Raw genomic sequence first — 6,000 nt, 5'->3', positions numbered from 1 at the left:
CAACGCGTTGAGCCAAATGGAGCAGAAGGGCCCCACGCAGCACTCGTCGAGTGTGGAGGGCTGAACTTCAGTGCAAGAGTGGCTCAGGGTTGGGGCTTCTCAAACCCCGGTGTACAGCTTCGAGGGTCACTCACGGGCTGCACGGTCAGCGTCTCATGGTCAATTAAAGATGGCGTGCCCCACGCTTCCGGTCGCCTCCACGGGTCTCTGCTCTGCAGGGACTGTGGATCGGGCTGTTGGAAGGCAGGCAAGCTTGATCTCGTCGATCTCTGTCGCTCGGGTTCCGGCGGGAACTGCGACAAAGCAGATGTCGATGGCTGGATGGTGCCTGTTTGCACAGGGTGGTCACTCCTTGACCACAAGGGAGATTCTTCAGTCTTCTACGTTGAGTAGGATGTCGAAGGGTCCAGAGTTTCGTTTCTTATGTTTCATCAGGAAATCTAAAGTGCATTGGCACTGCTCCCAGTCTTATACTAATTTGGGGGGCTGGATTACCTGCTAGGTCCCCTCCTATGGGTGGGACCCAGGAAGTGGGTGGATACACCCCCTTCCTTTGATCCAGGCCGCCCTGGCACGAGGGCTGGAGTGCCCCAGAACTGGTTTGACCGGATTATGCAAGGGGCAGCCTTGTGCGCCCCAAGCAGTGTCTGGTTTCTTTCAAACCTCCCTGCTACAATCCACTATCTCCTGTCTGGAGGGTGGTAACACCCCCCTGCGACAGGAAACCCTTTGTCCAGGCCCCATTTGGCTGAGTTTCGGTCAGCTGCAGGGGGTCAGACTCTTGTCTGTGGCAGAGGCATCCATTTTGTGGATCTAAGGTCCTTTTAGAAATTAACCGCATTTAAGTAAAGTAACATGTCTTACCCCTCTAGAGGGGTGGAATGCTATCCCCATCGCCAGAACACCTTACACAACATGTTTTGATAAAGCCAAACCAGAGTTGCTATATAACCGCGAGGATTATAAGGCACTTAAGAGTATATGGTATGGCATTATCCTGAAACAGCTTAGGGAGTTGTTCCCGACAGCTGCAGACAGGCTCAGCTCATGCTAGAGCTCCATCTCACATTAAACCACGCACTCTGCCTCCAGGATTGATGAGGCCTTCCATAGGAGTGGCTCACAGGTTTATATGTGTCCAGATATAGGTTTAGATATAGGTATACTATATCTAAGTAAGGGGTGATTACACCACCTTACCCCAGCTGAGTGATCAGCCAGTTGTGTAAATTTAAGAACCAGCCAGGGGTGGCAAAAGATATGCTGCAGCCCCTGGTAGGCCTTGGTGGCTCCTATGCCCTGGGCACCTATAGTGCATTATACAGGGGCTGACAAGGAGTCCATTTTCAATTGTGGTATGTACCTAGGGTACATGGAATCCATTTTACAGAGAAAGCAGATGGCCTGGGGCCCTGATTAGCAGGGAACCAGGTCAACTAAGTCAAAAAACCAGCTAAACACAGGCAACAAATCTGGGGTAACCATAGTCAGGTAGCCACCTTCCTACAGTGTCTAGTGGGGAAGTACCACTTCTAGACATGGCTGTACGTGTGCTGTTATGTTATGTTATGTTGTTATGTTAAGTAGCTTTTATATAGCGTACGGCTACATCCAGCAATTTGGCCGCAACAGGGTCGTCCGCCGTGTCAAGGTGGAAGTTGAAATCACCGGCCACAACACAATGCTGTGTGGTCAGCGCCAGCTCAGAGACGGCTGTCTGCAGATCCTCCAAAAAGGAACCCACCGGGCCTGGTGGTCTATAAACCAACAACCCCTTCAAGGCCTGACCTGGGGACAGTCTGAGCGTGAAGGCGAGCGACTCGGCATTCCCAATGGAGTTCAGGGGAAGCACCGAGCAGGAGACGCTCTTTTTCACCACAACCGCCACTCCCCCTCCCCTGCCCTTAACTCTGTCCTGCCGGAAGATATTGTACGCAGGAGGAATGGCTGAGAAGACGTCCGGATTGGAAGCCTCTCCCAGCCAAGTTTTGGTCAGTAGCAAGCACAGGGGATTTTCCCTGACCAGAAGATCGTAAATGTGCAGGGCGTGGCGCCCTACCGACCTCGTGTTCAGCAGCAGGCAAAGATGCTTCACGCCAGCTGTTGCCGGGTGAGGAACCGTAGCACAAATCCAGGAAGGCGTCCAACCACAGCCCGGACAGCGTCGTTTGCCCCTAAACCGCCCCGGGAAAATGGAGCGGCAAGAGCTAGAATGGCCCCGCATGTCCCGCAATGACGCAGAGGAATAGCAAATCATCTCAGCCAGAGTATTGCCGGACCGGGTGTAGAATCCGGTCATAGATAAATGACAGACTCAAAGGTATTAGAACGGAGAGTCTTTATTCGTAGCGTTACATCTCCTGCGACCTCAGCCACAGCCTCATCTCTCTCGAAGTCCCCGGCGCTCGCCTTGGAACGCCTGTCGCGGTGACATTCTAAGTGATGTCACCGCGAGGGCAGCTCCATTACATGCGAGGCGTCGGGGGGTTATTGTGTGGAAGATACCACACATCCCCCTTCCCTGCGGAAAGTAAAACACAAGTGTAATGCAAACAGTAGAACGTGCCCGGTGGTACAGTGACACCCAACAGGGTGTGAGACTGTCAACATTTTACTACATCTGACGAGAGGCTAGCAACACTGAAAATATGCCAAAGGTTACATCATTACATATTGATCAAAATATCTAGGGGGTCTGGTCACCCTCTTGACAGGCCTGCCGGTTGTGGGGGGAACCATGGTTTGCCTCTTAGTGGTGGGACTGGGGTCCTGCCTAGGGTCTCCCTCCCCCTCCCTTCCCCTTGGATTCTCAGATGGATGGTACCTCACAACCCTTCCCAGGTTCCATATTTTTCCTTCTTGAGTCTTGACCGCATTTTTGAATAATTTGGTGATCTTGGTTGGGCTGGTGTATTCTGACCAACTCGCCCTCCCTGTTGGAGCCCTGATTTTGATGCTGTCTCCCACCTTGAATCCCACATCCTGCACGGCTTTGTGTCGGTCATATCCTTCTTTTCTCTTTTCCATGGCCTCCTTCTGCTTCTCCAAACTCCCAGCTTCTTTAGATCGGTCCGACCACCCCTTGTGCCACTCCATCCATCCTGGGGTCAGCTTAGTGTTGGGTATCCTGGCGCGGAGCAATTCAAACGGGGTGACTCCTGTTGTCTGATGTGGCGTGAACCTGTATGCCTCTAGACGTCTCCACGCCTCCTCCTTCCAACTCATGCCACTGGCCCTTGCCAATTGGATGCTTTCTTTGAGGGTTTTGTTAAAGCGTTCGACCATGCCATTCGTTTCGGGGTGGTACAGAGCGCAACGCTTGTGTCTGATGCCTCTTCCCTCCAAGAAGTCCTCCATCTCTTTGGAACACAGCTGTACACCGTTATCCGTCAAAATGTTTTTGGGTAGGCCTTCCCGGATGAACACCTCCTCCAGAAAGTTGATGACTGTCTTGGTCGTGACTTCGCTGACAAACTTTATCTCTGGCCACCTGGAGTACAAATCTACTAGCACCAAAATGTAGGGTGTCCGCTGCTCTCCCGACATGGGGCCCACGATGTCCAGTGCCAACTCGACCCACGGTCCTGAAGGGGGTGGCCTGCACACCATGGGTGGCGTCTGTTGCCTTAGGACCTTGTCGCTGCTGCTGCACGGGATGCACTCTCTGATTCTCCTTTCAGTGATCAGATCCATGCTCGGCCACCAGTAGCTTTCCCTGAGTCTCTGTTTGGTTTTGGTGATGCCCAAATGTCCCTCGTGGGCTAATTCGACCAGATTATTCCTCACGGCTGCAGGAGGTACCAGTCTTGTACCCCTGAATAGACATCCGTCTATTACGGACAACTCGTCTTTAATGGCCAAGTATGGCCGTAAGTTTTCATCCTGTTTGTCCCCGTGCTTCCAACCGCCTCTTACTCTTTCGTAAATTTCCTCCAACGTTTTGTCTTCTTCTATCGCCTTCCTCCATGTCTCTTCTCCCAACGCCTTCTGGATGGTGCAGACATCCTCTACTTGGAGGTCCTCTTCGTCCCCATCCGCCTTTTCCTGCTTCTCCCTCATTTCTTCATCACCAACGAGCCTGGATAGGCAATCAGCTGCCAGGTTCTGTGTTCCAGGGACGTACTCAACGTCAAAGGTGTATTCTTGAAGGCCGACTACCCACCGCCTTATCCTGCTGGAGATGGCATCCAAACCCTTCCTACTGAATACCTCCACCAACGGCTTGTGGTCAGTTCGGAGGGTGAACTGAGTTCCCCACAAGAAGTCTCTGAATTTTCCCAACGCCCAGGATACCGCCAAGGCCTCTTTCTCGATAACCGAGTAGTTGTTCTCGGACTTCTGGAGTGACCTCGATGCAAAGGCTATGGCTTCTTCTCCTTCATCTCCAACTTGGGTGAGGACAGCCCCCAACCCTTTCGCACTTGCGTCGGTGGTGACTATGGTTGCCCGGTTGGGTATGTACGACTTCAAACTGGGGGCCTCTGCGAGTGCCTTCTTTACGTCCTCAAATTCCCTCTGGCACTCTTGACTCCACTGGAATTCATTCTCCTTCTTCAGCAGTAACCTGATGGCATATGTTCTCCCCGCCAGGTTCCTTATGAACTTCCCGTAAAACTCCAACATCCCCATGAATGACTTAATCTCGTCCTTGCCCTTGGGGGGTGTCAGGTTCACGATGGTGTTTTGCAATTCAGTTTTAGGACAGATACCCTCTGTCGTCACCTTGTGTCCCAGGAAGTCTAGTTCAGCACAGCCAAACACACACTTGTCTCTTTTCACTGTGAGGCCATGAGACTGAAACCTCTCTAGCACACATCTCAGTCTGCCATCGTGCTCCTCGTGGTTTTTTGCAAATACGAGTACGTCGTCCTGGTAGCACATGACGCCTGGGATGCCCTTCAGCATGTTGCCCATGATCCTCTGAAACACAGCGGCCGCCGAGACTAGCCCGAATGGCATTCTTTTGAATTTGTATGCGCCCATGGGTGTCACGAATGCTGTGAGTTCTTGGGACTCCTCGTGTAGTCTTATTTGGAAGTATGCTGAGGTGAGGTCGAGGGTAGAGAATACCTTGGCACCTTCAAGCATGCTCATCATCTGGGTGATGTTGGGTAAGGGATAGCGGTCAACCACGACCTCCTTGTTCAACGCCCTTAAGTCTATGCAGAGCCGGACCGACCCATCCTTCTTTTTGGCTGCGACAATGGGGGCCAACCACTCAGTTGCTTCCACTGGTTCGATGACTCCGGCCTTGCACAGTTTCTCCAGTTCAGACTTGACCTCCTCCTGGATAGCAATGGGGAGTTTCCTGACTTTGGCTACGACGGGCTTGGCGTTCTCCTTCAGTCTTATTTTGTGGCAGTAGTTCTTTAGGCACCCTAGTTCTTCCCTGAACACCTCTTGGAATTCTGTCACCACCTCTGCTTTGCGTTCAGTGATCTCTTGTATAAGAATCTGAGGATCACAGTTAGGATTCAGATAGACCCCTAACTCTTTCTGTGCCTGCCACCCCAAAATGTTATCCCCTACCGTGGACACATACACCTTGGAGACTGTAGTTCTGTTGCTGTATTCTACTTTCCCAAGGAAATAGCCCTTCATGGAGATGGGGCGACCAGCGTACCCCCCTGGCCTAAGATCCATTCTTCTCAAGGTAATCCTTCCCTTAGACACACGTGAGAACTCTTTGGCATTAATAATAGTTATTCTGGAACAGGAGTCAAACAATGCTTCCATCTCCACCTCCCCAACCTTTATGGTGTCTTTGGGACTGGTGACCTGTCCTCCCTCAACCTGTACCACAATTTCCGCACACACAGGGTTGCTGGGACTGGAGGCTAGTACATCCTGTACCTGTACAACGATCTCGTCGCACACCACATTCGTCCTGTCCCTACCTTGCCTGCCGACTCCCTGCCCACTCTTGCAGTACTGCTTGAAATGCCCTTTCTTCCCACACTTGTTGCACGTGAACCTGAGAGCAGGGCACTCCTTGTCGTT

The sequence above is a fragment of the Lissotriton helveticus genome (assembly GCF_964261635.1).
Source record: "Lissotriton helveticus chromosome 1_1 unlocalized genomic scaffold, aLisHel1.1 SUPER_1_unloc_4, whole genome shotgun sequence".
Lineage (NCBI taxonomy): Eukaryota > Metazoa > Chordata > Amphibia > Caudata > Salamandridae > Lissotriton > Lissotriton helveticus.
This window is presented reverse-complemented; position numbering follows the sequence as displayed.